We start from the raw sequence: 19,337 nt of genomic DNA on the forward strand, positions 1-19,337 counted from the left end.
GACCCGAATAGCAAGAAAGCGTCATGGCTGCGTAGGAATTGGAACATACGCTTCTTTAGACATTCTTCATAGTATATTACCTTGTTGCGATAGTGGAATTTTTTGGAAAATTCGGCCATTTTTTCGTAATGAAATGTTCCTCTACATCGTTTCTTTGCATAACAGTATAAAAAGACGTTCTAGGAAGCATATAACTATAGTTGCGACGAACGAAGAACATTTCAAATGGGCACTGACAAAGTTGAAAGAAGATCCACAAGTTTTGAAAGTCCGTATCCATCGTCATTCAAAAACTACTGCACCAATTTTTTTCAAAATTTGCACACACTTTCTACATATAAAAAACAGACCCCAACGTTTTCCTTTTCGTTGTTTGTTACTATGGGGAGATTTTACAGCTACAGAATGGCCGTTTTTTTCGTGAAAAATCGTAGTTTTGAATTTGAACAATCCCCAAAATTTCAAAAAGTTAAAAAAAATCAGAAGAACTTCTGCTCTAACTATGCTGCTTTGATTTGTTCACTTCTGATTAGTCTGCGCTGAGATACAGTGGACACCGCAAATCATGATTTTTAAGAAGCGTCCTCAAAAATGCCTCTTCACCGACTTATTTCTCAATATTTTTCCACAAAAAAATTACAAAATGTTGTTCAAATCATGCTTTTTACAATCAAAATATTTGAATTTATTTTGTTGACCAATAGTTCTGAAAAAAATTCGCAAAAATGATGTTTTTGCCTTTCTCATATAGAAAGGTTATGCAATCACTGTGAAAACCGACTTTTGAACCGAGGCCCGGAGGGCCGAGTGTCATATACCATTCGACTCAGTTCGTCGAGTACGCAAAATGTCTGTGTGTGTATGTGTGTGTGTATGTGTGTGTGTATGTGTGTGTGTATGTGTGTGTGTGTGTATGTGCGTATGTGTGTATGTAACGTTTTTTTGCACTAACTTTTCTCGGAGATGGCGGAACCGATTTTCACAAACTTAGATTCAAATGAAAGGTCTTGTGGTCCCATACAAAATTCCTGAATATTATTTGGACCCGACTTCCGGTTCCGGAATTATGGGGTAAAATGTGCAAAAAATTGTGAAAATAAGTGCACAAACTTTTCTCAGAGATGGCTGGACCGATTTTCACAAACTTAGTTTCAAATGAAAGGTCTTGAGGTCCCATACAAAATTCCTGAATATTATTTGGATCCGACTTCCGGTTCGAGAGTTATGGGGTAAAATGTGCAAAAAAAATAAAATATTTGTTTTAACTTTTCTCATAGATGGCGCGACCGATTTTCACAAACTTAAATTCAAATGAAAGGTCCTGTGGTCCGATATGTTATTCCTGAATTTCATGCGGATCCGACTTCCGGATCCGGAAATATAGGGTAAAGTGTGTTAAAAATTGTACACCATCACTGAAAATGGGGAAAAACCTTAAAAAATTTTTTAAATCGACCTCAAATCTTTTCCAATTTGATGGTTTTTATCAGTAAACGGTCAAACAAACCGATTTCGGTTATTCTTTTAAGAATCGAAGAAACAATTTTTTTTCGCCTTCTTTGGTTATGCAATCACTGTGAAAACCGACGTTTGAACCGAGGCCCGAAGGGCCGAGTGTCATATACCATTCGACTCAGTTCGTCGAGTACGCAAAATGTCTGTGTGTGTGTGTGTATGTGCGTATGTGTGTGTAACGTTTTTTGCACTAACTTTATGGGGTAAAATGTGCAAAAAAATGAAAATATGTGTTCTAACTTTTCTCATAGATGGCGCGACCGATTTTCACAAACTTAGGTTCAAATGAAAGTTCCTGTGGTCCCATACGTAATTCCTGAATTTTATCCGGATCCGACTTTCGGATCCGGAAATATAGGGTAAAGTGTGTTAAAAATTTTATACCATCACTGAAAAGAGCGAAAAACCGTAAAAAGTTTTCTAAATCGACCTCAAATCTTTTCCAATTGATAGTTTTTATCAGTAGACGGTCAAACAAATCTATTTCGATTAATCTTTTAAGAATCGAAGAAAAATAATTTTGAAGAATACCACAGTTTTATATAGGTATGATAGTATGATTGATATGAGAAAGGCATCATTACACCACTAGGTGGATTAAAACAGGTTTTTTTAATAGTTTAGAACCTACACCCCCCCCTTAAGAGAACTCTGCATCACTGAATGGTTCTTTGAAATGAACTGCCCGAAAAAAATCGATTTAGTCATCTAAGCGAAAATCGAGCTCAGAGAAAAAAATGCGTTTTGTCGGTAACGTCGCTTATATCTCCGGAACCGGAAGAGATAACCAATTGATATTCGAACTTGATTCACTAGTAGTAGTAGTAGTAATAGTGTCCATCTACGTTATTGATCACGTCATGGTCTAAGTCAGTTTAGGTGGCACGTTTAGCAGGATCTATTACTCCCAAGTATCACACATTTGATTCAGCATTTCAATCTTATCAATCACGGACGGACAACTAACAACAAGATGGAGTGGTGTGATTATGCCTTTCTCAAGTGACGTGTATTCTCAGCAATATTTCTGTGGTATTTTTGAGAAAAATGCTCATTGAATAGGAACAGGGAAGTTTGTTCGGGTGTAAACGAGCATAGCTTACAAATCAAAATAGTTTCTAACCAAAACTAGAAAAAAATCTGACTTTTGCAGTATCGGTATAAATGACGGTTTGAAATTTTAAACACACTTCACCCTGTAATTCCGAAATACCTTTTATTTGAACCTTTTTTGGTAAAATCGGAACTTATGCATTGAAACAGTCAAATGATTTTTCTAGAAGTCGGATCCGGACAAAATTCAAAATTTTTGAAAAGAACCGTAAGACCTTTAAACCGTAAGACCTAAAGCAGAGATGGCGCTCGTAGTAAATCAGTAACCACGTCTTTCTAGAGTACTAACCTTTGCTTGAAACGGGTCAAAATTTTAAGTCGATCCGAACAGCTGAGTTATCGAGGTTGGAGTAAAGTCGTTTTGTAGTTTGTTTAAAAAACCGAGTTTCGTGTTTTGATAAAACATTGTTTTTAATGGGTAAAAACACCGTGCAAGCGAAACAATGAATTGAAAAATGTTATCTGGACTCTTGTCCATCAAAAGCAACGATTTGTCGGTGGTTCGCCGAGTTTAAACGTGGTCGTACCGACACAAATGACGCGGAACGCTCGGGTAGACCTGTAGAAGCCGTTACACCGGAAAATGTGAGTGAAGTGACAAAAATTATAATGAAAGATCGTAAAGTGAAGCTCCGTGAGATTGCTGAGATGACACAGATATCATATGGAAGTGTATTTACTATCCTTCATGAAAAATTGAGCATGAAAAAGGTTTTTTCCAAGTGGGTGCCGCGATTGCTTTCGATGGAACAAAATGCACCCTGCCGCAAGGCGATGAAAACAATGGCGAAATTGAACGAATTGGGTTTTGATCTGCTTCCCCACCCCCCATACTCGCCAGATTTAGCCCCCAGTGACTACCGGCTCTTTACTGATCTTAAAAAATGCTCCAGGAAAAAAGATTTGGCTCAAATGAGGAGGTCATCGCTGAAACTGAAGCTTATTTTGAAGCAAAAGATGATTTTTTTTTATAAAAATGATATTGAAAAATTGGAAAAACGTTGGAACCATTGTATCATCCTAAAAGGTGATTATGTTGATGAATAAAAAAAAAATTTGCGAAAAAAAATGTTGTTTACATTGTTAGTCTCGGGACTTATTGGTCCATGTGTTATGAACAATTTTTGAAAAATTAAATTGGTTGCGGGTTTTCCCACTCGCCCCCCTCAATTTTCGGAACCGAAAGTCAGATTCATATGAAATTCAAAAAAAATCTCCAAATATCAAGGGAAACGTTTGAGCCAATTTGTTCTGATTCCTGAAGCCAAGCCAAGTTTTTCTTCCTTCGTCACTTACAAAACGGTGCGAAATATTCATCCACCTGTAACTCGGGAGCCGGAAATCGAATCAGGATGACATTATAAATCGACTGTGGCACCAATTAACCTCAGTGAAATCGACGTGAGCTCCATTGTAGAGGACCCATTGAACCAAAGTGCAATGTGTTGACCATCAATTTCCAAGATCAGCAAATTGGGTGAATTTATTGTTTCAATAAATTATCATCGCTATTTAGATCGTCACTCAAAAAAAACTCATTGGTTCGAAAACGTCATTGATTAAGTTCGGAGAGAAAGTGTCAGATACTTTAGGTTCCTAAGTTATAATTGTAAATGGGACTTAACCGACATACCGCACTTTTTTATATCCGCTCAATTTTCTCGGAGATGTTTAAACTCACAATCCCAGGTTAAAAACGAAAGAAAATATTATATTAAGAAGAAAAGTATTATTACACGACTAGGTTGATTGTTGAAAATTTTCACATCAATGTAAGCGGATACGAAACACGTCTGAAGAAATGGTATGAAAATAAAGTCATCTCACCTGAAAACAGTGTCGTGTTTTTTTAGATTACTCGTCTTATTTTTCAGTGTCAAATTAGTGTGAAACAATACTTTTTTAAGAAGGGCGAAAGTTTGAAGGAAATACTTCCATTTTCATCTTTGGTATTATTGTATGCGATTAATGGATAAGTTGAGCTACGATTATTCTAATTTCATCATCGAAAGAATAATAGATTTTCAAAAGCAAATGAATGTAACAAAATTATTCAGAAGAATTTCATTTCATCATTCGAGGTACCACTCGTATTGATAGAATACTAGACCTGCAACCAACTGATTGAGGTTTAAGAGGTGCCATTAACCTTGCGTGTCCTCTGGGGAAAATGTATTTCATATTGAGAAGAAAGAACCAATTTTAGAGAGTTGCAAGTCACTGAAATTTACATTTCAGAGCATCATATTATCAACTTTACAACTAATTCAACTGAATTTGACATCGAAACAAGCACAGAATTTATTTTTATATGTTAATAGGTAAAATATTTTGTCATCACCCAAGAAATTACGTCCTACTTGAATTTATGTCAAGTGTAAGTTTCATTTCTTCTAAGAGTGTATGCATTCTTTCACACGGTTAAAAAATTTTGCATCTTCTTAGATGCACATAAAAGGAGCGTCGCGATTCACTTACATTCACAATACATAGCATGTAAAGATAAGTCATACCATTAACTTCACAGTTATTATAACTGAAGTTTAGATCGATACAGACGCAAAATTTATATTTACATGTTAGTAGATGTAATATTGTGTCATCACCGAAGAAATTACGGCATACTTGAATTTACGTCAAGCGTAAATTTCATTTTTTCTAAGAGTGTTGAATATAGACAAGATAGCCCCATTGAGTGTTAATAGATAGCAAAGTTATTGACAGTTTTCCGTAATAACAAAACAAGAAATAAACTGTAAAATAAGTTACTAAAAGCATCATGTTTTGGATTATTTTGTCTTCGTGTTGAAATACTTTATCAACTAGATGAGGGTAATTTTCCACAATACCTGAATTCATGCTTATATAATATTTTCTCCACATCCATTTGATAGTCCGAAGTAGAATGACAACCGCACGCATACATTGAAACAGGCGTTTACCTGTACAATAATAAACCGTGGTTGAAATCCAATCCTACTGTAATGGCATGGCGGGCACGTAATCGATGTTTAATTTTAATGAGTGCGAGGGCCGCCCACTCAGTCCAATTAATTTTTTTCCATGCTGTGGATTGAATAGAAAACTAATTATCTTTATGGAATTGATTTTGGTTCGTTTCGTAGAAAAATAGACGGCGAAACTGGGACGTGGTGGTTTTCGTTCGTAGGAGTTATGTGAATGTATGAAGAACTAGCTTTTTTTTTAATTTACAACTTAAAAGTGTCTGATGGTACATTTTTAACGTCAAAGAACTATAAGTAAGAGACGTATGTAGTGCAATTGTACATACTACCTTGCAGGGCCGGTGAAAGAGGTGGGTACGGTGGGTAGTACTATCCACCCGAAAATTCCAAAGGTGGGTAATTACCCACCTGTAATTTCTAACGAACACTAATAGTAATATTAGTATCATTTATAACAATAAATATAGTTTTTTTTTTGTAACTGAGAATAATAAATAAAATCAGAATTATAAAATGCTAGTACTCAAGATAGAGCAAGGATGTGAAGATATACAACAAAAAGGTGAAGCGTGACAATGGTCTTTTGAGCAAGCAGAAATCTTTTAGTGACTTAACTTTTACCTTCAACCAAAGTGGTCGAGTTTAAGCATCTCATTCATGCAAATCACTCGAGTCTCTGGTATGCCGAAAAGTACCGAAAAAAATCTTTTACCATTTACTATACGAACCGGTAAAAGAAAAGTTACCAGAAGTTGGCAGTTTCTACTTGCGGCAGCATTCTTATACACATTGAGTTCTTCACTGTATGGATATTTTTCTCAATCTCTATACAGCTAGTTGAACATCGGAATGAATGGTTTGTTCGAACTATTGCTTATGTCCCCAGAAAAACAGCGTGCTGGCTGTTTAGCCTAGGTTGTAAGCGGTATTCAGTAGCGCTGCACTCACCGCTACCTGATGAAAACCCATCATGCTATTCTTACTTTTTCACTATTAGAGATAGTGAAGAATTAATTGTGTACGAGAATGCAGCCGCAAGTAGAAAGTAACAACTTCTGATAACTATTCTTTTGTCGGTTCGGATAGTAAGTGGTAAAAGACCTTTATCGGTACTTTCCGGCATACCAGAGACTCGAGTGATTTGCATTGATGAAATGCTTAAGTTCAACTCCTCTTGCGAAAGTTGAGTTAGTAAAAGATTTCAGTTTGCTAAAATCAACCTTGTCACATCTCGCCTTTCCATTCTTTATCTTCACATAAATGAAATCACTCAAAATCTTTTGACGTAGGATTACGTCTTTGTTTTCTATACCGGGGTACAAATTCAAAACATAGAAGTAAAACCATTTAGACAGTAGTTAGGTTTTGAACATCTACAACTCAACCACGAACAATGTGTAATTCTACCTATTTTTCAAACCATTGTCATTCTTCTAATTGATATGACGGTGCATTGTCTTGGTTACAGATGATTTTTTCTGCTTCATATGAGGCCGTTTTTTACGATTCCATACTTCAAACGCATTAATAACTGAAAACTTTTGTTGGTACTTTCTTCTCAAGATAGTCGACGTTAATTATACCTCGAGCATCTAAAAACTGACACCACACTTGTTGCAGCTACCTGTTGCGTTTTCCCCGTCTAAATGTAGAAACAACTCCGGAGAAAAAAGATAGATCCATGTTTCGTCCACTGTTTCATACCAACGCAAGAAATCCTTTTTATTGCGACTAAACAGTGCCGACCAGCTCTCTGGATTGTTGATGCGTTGTTGCTTTTGAAAGATTGTGAGCGAACGAGGCACCTATTTGGAAAAGATTTTTTTCATGCTCAGATTTTCGCATACGATCATAAAAGCACTTCCAGTTCAGTCGGACTTTGATTTTGTGTTCATCCATAACGATTATCAAAACTTGCTCACATTTTTTTCGGATGAGTGCTTAATTTAGTCACGTTAAAATCAGAAAAACAAAATATCGAAAACGTTTCAAGCTTCGAATTTACGCGTCTCATGCAAAGTTATATCAAAACAAAATATTATTTAAAAATCGACTAAATAATACTTCAAAATAGTGGGTCGTTCTCCCTGGTACGAAAAATTACCCACCTGGGCTTAACATGTTTCACCGGCTCTGCTACTTTCATCAAAAAGTTTCCGGAATCACCACCGTGTGGTGCTCTCAGTCACCCGATTAGATTTTTTATTCTTTTAGGTCACATCATATCAAATTTTCAGTTGTATTGAGTACATCTGCGATTGTGCGTGTGCTCAATTTTGCACAATTTTCAAAATGGAATTGAATTTGCAACAACGAGCTTGCATTAAATTTTGCGTTAAAAACGGTTTCAATGGTGCGACGACATTGCAAATGTTAGAAGAGTGTTTCGGCAACGATACTCTGAAGAAAACAGTCGTTTATCAGTGTTACGAACGTTTCAGCAGTGGCCGTCGTTTTCAGTCGAAAAAGAAGGCGATGCTCACAGTTTTCACTAATTACAAGGTTGTATATCATTAATTCTGTTCCCAAGGCCAGAACGTCAACAAGGAGTATTGTTTGGGCGTTATGAGACGTTTGCGTGAAGAAATTCGCCGAAAAAAGGCGGGCGGGTAATGTCAGAGACATAACTGGACGTCGTGAATACGAAAACAACTGACATGTTCCTTAACACTTCCGAATATCAATTAGTTGATCAATTGTATGAGTTATGCAAGCATTCCCCCTTTTCACATTTTTCGCAAAAACAAAGAAGGCTTCACTTGATCTCGATTACTATGAATTTCACACAGCGAATAGTGCACAAATCTAACCAAACTGTTATAGATTTGCATTAAACTGAGGATATTTACTTTCGATTTGCAAACAACAAATCATAATAGATCTTTAGAAAACTTTTAGAGCCTTTAGAACAATTGATTTTGTGTGATACTCCCCACTGTTGTCATCTTTTCGTTGTTTTTTCACCAATGCAAACGACTAGCAGCTGTCACGTAATCGTTCTTGTCGGAAGCGAAACTAGCTTTGCAAACGACACACTATACATCTGCTTGCAGTGGCGATAGAATCCAAACTGATTCAATTTTTGTTAAGAGGTTTCTTTTTACGTGATTTCGTTTGTAACTTTTTCACTAATCGGCTATAAAAACAGCCGCATACAAAATTTTAATGTCGATTTTTTTCATTTCGGATTTGCATTTCATCGAAAGAAACTATCAGGATGCTGTACGAGATTCATTTCTGCCTTTCAAAAGGACCAAATTGTGGAACTCACTACGATATTAAGCACTGTTCGGAACATTTTTCGCTAACGATTTGTTGTACAGCAGCAGATATTTTGTTCTCTTCCTCAGAACGCGTTCTGATTGGCTGGTGTTGACATGGGTCAAATGAGATAGGTTTTTCAATAGTGTACTATTGAAATACTTCAATGCTGTTGCTATACACGTTTAAGTTGATAAATTTCAATTCTATTGGTAGTTATATTATATAAATCCTTTCACACATCACAGAGCTATGAGCTTTCAAAATACGAGAAAGGCAAACGCGCCTTATGAATTATCCTCTTTGATACTCGTTTATATCAAACATATCAGAAAAGTTTAAATTTGAATTATTCGAGATTATGTCACACTACTGAAAATTTTATCATAAAATTGTGATCATATTTCCGATAGTATGTAGCAAAAATTATGTTGATTCATTAGATACAACAGGATATATTCACGATCAAAAACTTATCACTCTCTCAGAGGGTAAATTTTTAAAAGGCGCCCCATAGTAAAGTAAGTCGTATTCACGACAAAACGAGAACTGTGGGCAAACATAATGCCATTGTTATCCGTGAACATTTAGCTAGAAACGAAACGACTACCATTCAGCAACCACCGAATTCACCTGATTTGGCTCACTGCGACTTTTTCCTGTTCGGTCGACTCAAGAAACCGCTCCGAGATGAGATTATGGTAAAACCGCAGATGGCTCTGATGGCCACAGCGAAAACTGAATAGAAAAAAATGTTTCGAGGATTGGATCAAGTGCTGGCATAAGTGTGTTGCAGTCGATGGAGAGTATTTTGCAGGGGACAATATCGATTTTGATAAATAATCTCGAATTTGTAATTTTCTGAATAAATTTCGTGAACATTTTGATCATGGTAGTATTTTCACTGAAGAGTTTTGATCTTCTTGATTTCTTTCGCAAAATTAAACTTCCTTGATGATTCAGGAAGTGGCGCTTCGATTTTAGTTGTCGCTTTACTCCAGGTGTTCCAGTTAATAATGCGGAATTTTTTCAAGAGATGTTCACCGTCGAAACTATTGCGTCATTTTTTTTGCTGTTTTGTCGATTGCAAGTTAGCTTACATTTGGTAAAGTGAACATGTCCAAATTCTTGCCAAGTAAAGTACAATTGCGAGTAGTATCAATGCATTATTTTTTTTAAACAGTGCTGCTGAATTCCACAGAATTCTTATTGCATCTTACGGGGAACAAGCTGCAAGTCGCGACTTGCGAACGTTGTTTTGAGTGATTTAACGTGGAGGTTCCAGTGTGTAGGACAAAGATCGCACAGATCAGAAAACTAATGATGACAAATTGCAAGGAAGGTAATACCCAAACTAGAAAAATATCTACAACAGAGACGTTAAATGTCATTTATGATCGAATACTGGTCATGGAAATGATTCAGATGGTGGAGAAATGGGTTCCTCTTGAGCTGAATGATAGACAGCAGGAAAAACGATTTTTTTCGGCATACATAAAAAGGATTTTCTGAAAGGGATCGTTCCGGAAGATAAGAAATGTATTAATTCAATTTATTACAATTGGTGTCATGCCGTTTCTGATCAAAAATCGCTTCACGGACGACTCTCTTTGATAGTCAGTGAGAAGGTGAGGAACAAATTTAACAACAATCCTTCTCAGGTTCAAACATTCACGATCTTCACGAATAAGAGTGTTGGTTTTTTAAACGCTTTCGTTCGTTCTTAAAGTTTACTTCATCAATACAATGAAACCAGTAGTGCTATAGTTTTGCAGCTTTACATTGTTCCAGAGAGAAAATTTCAATAAAACTAGGTTGCCCACGATAAAAGAAAACATCCAGAAAGAATTGTGAAATTAAACTTTTCTGAGTCCACAATGATTTCGAACCAAATTTCTTATCTACTCCATTCCGTGTTGCCCTCATCAACAGGCTCATTTCAGCAACACCATCGAAACCTGCTATACCCTGCCTCTCCGTTGTCCTTTGCCATGGCTCATACACACAAATGAACATTCGAGTGGGAGCCGCCAACCAGGACCGCGATGACAATGAAAATAACGATGATGATGACGGCAACGACGCTGCTGGTGACGACAGAAGTCACGCTCTGAGAGAACGAGAGCAGAACAAAAAAAAGGAATCCAATCATTGCCATCCACACCCAACATCCAGTGGTACAACAATTCCGATTCTGTGTAGAGCATCGGCTAGTAGTTGATGGTGTTGATCGAGAGCACGACGACGACAACGACGACGGGGAGACTGAAGTAGTCCACGCCACGACAAGCTCGCACATGTAAAGTTCACATATGAGCTTTTACCACCCACTACCTATGTCAAAATCTCACCCTGCGCTGGCGGCTCCACCACCCCCATTCGGACCCAGAAGTGGCGAACACGTCCACGAGTAGCGGTGAGGTATATAAGGCTAACGCAAATGGGAAAAAAAGTTCTTCATGTTCGTCGTTCGAAGTATGTAAATATGCTCTCCAGATGGGGATGAATGGATGGATGGGGGTGGAGGGTAACGAAATGGAAACGAGAAAATGCTTAATATGTATATGTGAATTTAATTTAAATTTAGTTTTATCAAACGGTGCGCGGTACCGTGACGGTCTCCTATGTACAATCGTAGAGCACTGATGGAAGTGGGTTTCTCCTTTATTTTTTTTTCTCTTCTTTCTATCCTCTACCGCAGTCCTTCTGCGGATTGTGGAAATGCCTTGGGTGGTATAAGATTAAATTGGGTGGCTCCGTGGAAGCTGCTTGCCGGAGAGGTAGTGTGATTGCCGAACAAACGATGTTTACCGTCTTTCGGGAGTCGCTTATATTGTTTTATAGTGAGGCGATGTATGGCGAGGTCGATCATGCCTGCGATTTCGAGCGAAACAGGTTCACTGAACTTCAACGAGATAGTTCTGGTTTTGGAACTACACTCGGTAATTAAATTGTGAAATAATTCATCTAATTATTCTAGATAGTTTGTGAATCAGATTTTTCACATATAATTGTTGCGATTTTGTTAATTCAAGTGATCTTTCGATCATATCTTCCATCTCCAAGGGGGTACTTTTTCAAAGTTTTCATTTCTCACCTTGCATTCATTCATTTTTTTCATTATATTTCCATTAATTTGTAATAAATTAAATTGAGAATCCATCAGGTACATGAGCTTAAAATGAGCGAGGAAAACAAATGTTTATTTGAAGAGGAAAATGAAAAGTTTGGTTGTTCCTCTCCAAAAGCAACACGTCTTCTTCAAAAAGAAAAATCGTCCCATTTTTTGACTTCTCCCAGCTTAGTGAAGGACTGCTCAGCGAATGCGTGTGGTCGAATCTGCACCTCAACGAAAGACCAAACGGTTAAAGCCGAGGTTAATTTAATCTATAATTAATCATGTGGTGATCTGAGAGAAAGAGCACATTGAGTAAGCCGCATGCAGTAGAACTTCTCATTCGATCATGAATATCATGAAGGCACTTTCCTCTGTCTGACTATTTTTCCTGAATTGCTTGATTCAAAACGTTCGTATGTGTTTTGTAGCGTTCGGTAGTAACCATTTCACTCGGTTTCAGCAGCTCATAACAGAAAGCATCCCACTGATCCCGCAATACAATTTTTTTTTCTTACAAAATCGATCTGGTTTTGTACTCGATGTTGGAGAGTTGTTTTCTGGACTAACTTATGATTATTTGAGCTTAGGACTCCGACATTAAATCTACTTTTCATCGCCAGTCACAAACCGATTTTCTTTTGTACCTTTCCAGTGGCTTTTTTTTCAAGGAAAATGGTTCGACGGTTCTCTTGCTGTCGTTCGTTCAATTCATGTGACACCTATTTCTCTACATTATGCAATTTTACCATAGCTTTTTCACGATTCTGTCTTTGAGAGAAGGCAGCTGAAATAATCTTGTTATTATTTAAAATTATTGAGAACCGAATTTGATCATTGTCATTTATTTTTTTTTGTTATTTTAAATATTATTCAGGCTCAATCGCGTACATGAAAAAAAAATTGAGCTATTTTTGTTAGTTGACGAAACCTTTTTGTTATTGGATCTCGTCTCGTTATCACGTTTGGCTAAATTTGTCTACATTTCTGACCTTACTTCAAAGTTTGACTGAAAAATTACACCTAGTGGTGTAATAATGCCTACCTCATATTACTTATATTTTCAAATATATCACTAGAAGATTCTGTGAAGAATTTTCTCAATCTTGAATAAAATAAGAAACTTTCTTTGGGTATAAACAAACATAATCTTTTCAATTTTTAAACAGTTATGTCAAGTTTATGAAAATTTTTCTTTATTTTGCATCGTCGCACTCAATGATTAAACACAATTTACTGTATAGTTCTGGAACAGGAAGTCCGACCCGTATGAAATTAAACAGCAACCTATGAGACTATAGGAACTTTCATTTGAACCTAATGTCGTTTTCGTTTTTAAATTGCACTACACTGGTGCAGCGAAAGCTGCACTGGAACCGTTCGTTTTTATCAATTGCACTACTCCAGTGCTACACTTTTTCTGCACCGATACCACTGGTGTAGCACTCATCAAAAGTTCGGTGTAGCTCTGTGCAATGGAATCTTTTATTGTAGTCAAGGGTTACTGTTTATGTTTTCATCATTTCTGTTCGTTTATTCATGCCATGGTGTAGCACTGCACCGGTGTAGTGCAGTTTAAAAACGAAAACGACATAAGTTTGAGGAAATCGATCAAATCATCTCCGAGAAAATTGAGTGAGTCTCGTTTTAGAGTTTTTGACCACTATTTCCGGTACTGCTGGAACCGGTATAGCCAAAATCGGTTCGTTTAGTAAGTAACTAATATAGACTACACATTAAATCAGTTTTGGGCCAAATCTAGCAAAAATCTACCCTTTTTGCATCGTCGCTCCAAATCACGGTGTGCAATTTTAAACACACTTTACCCTATGAAAGCATGATGAAACTCAATAGCAACCTATGGGGATATGATATTTTTTATTTTATGATTGTCATTATTTGACACATACCTACACACATACATACACACACAGGCATTGCTCAGCTCGATGAACTGTGTTGAATGATATAGAACACTTAGCCCTCCGGGCCAATTTTCACTAGTCAATTTTTCGAGTGATTGCATAAACTGTCTATATGAGAAAGGTAATAAGTGTACTTTTATAGAACAGCATCGTTATCATGATTTTGTAATAATATTAACAAGTAGGTACAAATTGAATAAAAGGTTTACAAATTTACATATTTTTCACCTGAAATATATAGATTTAAGCCCTGCGCGCTATACGAAATTGAACAAAGCACGCTGCGAACTAACATGATCTGCCAACTAGATAAATTTAGCAGTAAGTTTTATAAAAATTTGCACCTCGTTTCAACATCGCTTGTGAAAAAATACTCATGAAATTGAAAATTTGTATTAGTTACGGACCGGAAGTTGGAATTGGAAAATTTCATTTCATTGACTTAATGTTGGATTAGCTCGAATTTTACTGGTTTCTACTGTACACTGGGATCACGCGGATTTCCAAAGTTACGCGGTTTTTTTCGGTTTAAAAACAATTGTTCGATTTTGGAATCTCAAAATTTTTCTATGTCCCAAAGTCGATTTTCACAAAAATAATTTTTTTTTGAGATTACACCAGATCTGGACGTTTCATGCATGTCTAAGATATTTGGCATCAAAAAATTTTTTTCTTTAGTTTGGAGGTTTTTTTACGCGGATTTCCAAAGTTACGCTATTTTTTTACGCGGTACGTATCCCCCGCGTAAAGAGAGACCTCAGTGTAACTTGCGTTCTGCTAGCAGGTGCGGCTGTATGAATTGAAATGCACCTCTTGCCAGCCAATCAGATGCATGCTTCTGTGGATCAGCCAATTAACAGACGTACTCGCGACCCAATGATTCTCGGTTCAAGTCGCAGCGGTTGCTATCAGCATTCTTTTTTTTTAATTTCAATGAACTTCATGTCATGGAGTTTTCGACACAATATTGAATGTTCTTCCACGTAAATTTGCGTGAACTACGACGCTCCATTTATGTGCATCTAATAAGGTGCAAGTGTGTGGCTAGTTAAGGGGATTTTTTTTTCGTTTTTTCTTTGTTATATAAAGAAACACGCTCTTGAAATGCATGCGTTCTATGGGAAAACATTACCTTTCGTATGAATTGTGAAAATCGGCTCTGCCATCTCCGAGAAAGTGAAGTGCATGTTTTGTAGCCATTTTTCGCACATATTACTATGTAATTCCGGAACCGGAATTCCGACCCTAATAAAACTCTATAGTGTTTTATGGAACAATAAAACCTTTCGTATGAATCTGAGTTTGTGAAAATCGGTCAAGCCATCTCGAAGAAAAACAAATGCATATTTTCTGTATATACACACACATACACACAAACATTTTGAGATCTCGACTAGTTGATTCGAATTATATAGGGTAAGGGCTATTTCATCTCATTTGTAAGGACGTTGCCTCAATACCCCGATTTAGCCACTAAAATCACTATATATATATTTCATATTTCTGCTTCATTCGCCTTGCTCCACATTGAGAATTGATTCACATTTCTTCAAAATAAAACTAATATTAATAAAACAGCTAAAAACACTTATGATGTGTTCACTACTCTGCTCCTAATTTCATCTCAATGGATTTTTATCCATCCTATCGTTGGTCCTTTACTCATCCTATAAATTAGCAATAGCGACAGCAATCAAAACAAAATATTGCACTATTACACTCACAGGTTCAAAATGTCAGAATTCTTCTTAAAAACGACCTAATGCCGACTATGAGACAACACACGATATTTTTAGAACCAGTTTGAAACCATTTCGACGTTTAAAAATTCTTCAGTCGTTTTCGTTACCTTTCGTTTTAATTTTAAAATTTCACTGTAATTTTAATTTGGTGAAGTTTTAATAAAAACAAAAAAGGAATTGTTACTATTTAGGCATTAGCCCTTCTAAAAAAAAGGCAGAGCCAGAGATACCATTTATACAGATTTATCTGTATTGTATAGATTTTTGCGATCGCATATTGATTTAAATCAAAATACAGATTTTATACAGATTTCCTAATTTTAATACAGATTTGTACAGGTTCATAAAAAGTGAGAAGTAAAAAAATAGACTTTTCTCTCTGAGTATCAATTAGTATTTGATTGCAGTGATTCATTAAAAGTTTATTAATCAACGGACAAATCACATGTTAAAATGGAAATCATTTGAGCAGATAATCGATGATGAACACTGACAAACATTGATATTAAAATGTTGAACCAATTTGACTTTTTATGCAAAGCAAGACATATTTTCTATGAAAATATCTGGCATCACTGGGCACAACCGATGAAGCACACACACTTAATAGCGTTATGTTAACATATAGCGGAAAGAAACCAATGCTACTAGATTTGCCACAATGGTTATTTCATTAGTATTTAACACAGGCCCGTACCCAGGATTTCATTTCGGGAGGGGCCCACAGATAAAAAAAAACATCTAACTGATGATTCTTTATGTATCTAATTCTAGGTGACTCTTGCAGCTTCAAAATTATAAAACAAATAGAAAGAATTTTCGAATTCGCATAGATTGTAACTTGCAAATTAGGTAAATTTGGGATGGAAATATGGGGGATTGAAGTAGGAAGTTCTATGTGTTGAGGGGAAGAGATTTTTACAATTCTCTTATCATATTGATACTCAAATTGATATCAAATACTTTTAATCTGTTCAGTCAACTCTTCTAGTTTGCAAATTTGGTTGATTATAGCAGTTTCGGAGGCACCAGAAAAATCGTTCAAAAATTTTGAAATATAACTCATCGATTTCTCAGAGATGGCTGAATCAGTTTTGATATTTCTTTATTCTAATAAAGAGTCATAGTCCTAGCCCTATATGATCGAATTTAATTTCATCGAGATTCAACTTCCGGGTCTGGAATTTCAGGGAGATGAGTAATTTTTTTTATTAGTTTCAATTCAAACGAAGATGTTCACTAATGAAACGGTGATAATAAATATCCATGAGATTGTCATGGCCGCATGCAATACGATAAATTGAGCTTCGAAGAAAAGTTCGCTCAACAAACTAATCTACCCAGAACGTTGAAATTGTTTTCCCCAAAAGAATGAGTCAATCGGTGTTATTAATCAGAAAATCGAAAACAAAGAGATATTATAGCAATACTCATCTATTTTGCGAAACAGGTTGGTTTATGAGAGTCATTGTAACTCCATATTCAAGAGCGCCGGAATACATAAACAATATAGAGGCAATACACATCGTTGAAGTCATAAAACTTCATAGGCTTTCGCAGTGACAAATACAAAGAGGATGCCGTTCTGATCACATATGCAAAACACTCTTTTAATGTCCATTTGAAGGCTTACGATGATACGATAATTTTTGAGATCATCTGCATACACTACTTCAAAAGATTCACTGTATAGATCATTCACGAATTGCATTAAAAGGAGTGGTTCAAAGTGGCTCCCTTGTTTCGACTTGCGAAGAACAGAAAAAGTCTTCTTGACACGCATCAAAATTACTCCAATTTGTAGGCTATATTGGTTGATGACCATACATACGTGCCTTGGCGGATTCTGGTTTCCTGTTCCGTATGTAGCGGTCAGAACTTCAAAATGGAACTCCAATGGTGTTTCTCCTTTTTCGAGGTAGTCCTCGAAAGTTTCACCATGACATTCCCAAAAGAATCGACTTCATAAACTTTTCGCTCTATTCAATCTCCCTAGACCGCATCGGAGCACTCATACCGACGTCAGACCATTGTTGGATAATCTTTCTGTTATCTGGCGTATAATAATGGATCCTGGTTTCGTAAAAAATTTCCAACCGACACCAAATGTTCAACCGAATTTAATCTCCATAACCGAAAATGCATCCGAGATGTACTCGCGTTCATCTTTTTAGTCTTGAGTATGCATGTTTATCCTACAGTGGCAGGATATCTTTTCTATCTGCAGAATCGAAACCACAACTTCACGGAAAAATCTGAAGAAGCACCAACACCAAAATATTCATCCTCGCAAAAATGTTAAAAAAATTGAAAAATTGAAATTTCTCATTAAGAAGGGTTATGCAATCACTGCGAAAACCAACTTTAGAATTTTAAATTATCATTTGTGGTGACGATGTGAAAACTGTAACGATGTGGACCTGTGCTAAATATTACTCCAAAATATGGGTCTTGTTAGTTTGTTTCTGAAATATTTCGACTTCGGGAGGGGCCAGGGCCCCTTGGGCCCCCCCTCTGGGTACGTGCCTGATTTAACACGCTCTTTCTGGTAATATTTGAAGACGAAACAGTTTTATTGAAATATTAATATCAATAATATAATATAATTAAACCAGAAACATATTTTTTAATGATAATTTGCAGAAGAAAATCAATTTTTGTTTGGAAATATTTTGAGAAAACTTGGCAACTTTGCGAAACCAAATAAGATGAAAACATAGCTCAATCAAGTGAACTAAGTGAAAAACTTTCATCTCATATTTTTGAAGACTTTTATTGCTTGTCGGGTAGTTTTTGAAGTTTTTAATCGTTAATTAAACAAGTGGCAAGTGAACATTACTAATTATAAAGTCATCCAGCATTCAATAGTAGTGTAATCGTTTAGTATATATTCAGAAACATGACGAACTGTAAATTTTGAGACGAAAATGTGTCCTAAATCGAAAAGTGAGTTTGTTTTGAATGAAAAAAAAAGATCACCGAAGAATTTAAAACCATTTCTTCCAATGGAAAAGTATGACAATAGCTTAAATATACATTTTTACAATTGCCCTATTGTCCCATGCCATATTGTCCCATTCATCCCGTAGTTAGTTCATGACCAAATACATCGATTTTAGGTATACCGGATCTTCGTTCCGGTTTCGGAAGCACCAAAAATACTGATGTACTCCAAACCGGAATTCACTCCGGTTTCTCAGAAAAGGCTGAATCGATTGTCACAAACTTGGATTCGAATGGAAGCTATTATGTTCCAATAATCAAGTGTATAATTTTGTACGGATCCGACTTCCAGTTCCGGAAATTCAAGTTCCCGTCATTCTTCAAAACGGCTGAGTAGAATTTCACAAATTTAGACTCGATGGAAAGGTTCTATGGTTTCATGAACTCCTAATGACTTTTGTTCGGATGCGATTTCCGGTTCGGGGTGAAGTGTGTTTAAAATGTATCCCGTCATGTAGATCGAAAATTCAAAGGAAAACGAAGAATACCTATAGACTTAGCTCAAAATTATTTATAAATGGAAAAGGTTATGCTAGTGTATTCTTAAACAAACTCTTTTGTTCTTATTCAAGAACCAAAGACTGCGAAGACTGATGATACAGAATCAAAGAGATTTGATTGGTTTAATAATGTTTGATCGAAATCGTCATTTTTCTGGAAAACATTTAAAAAAGATGACGAAATTTTAAAGATGACT

Source organism: Malaya genurostris, chromosome 2, assembly GCF_030247185.1.
Source record: "Malaya genurostris strain Urasoe2022 chromosome 2, Malgen_1.1, whole genome shotgun sequence".
NCBI lineage: Eukaryota > Metazoa > Arthropoda > Insecta > Diptera > Culicidae > Malaya > Malaya genurostris.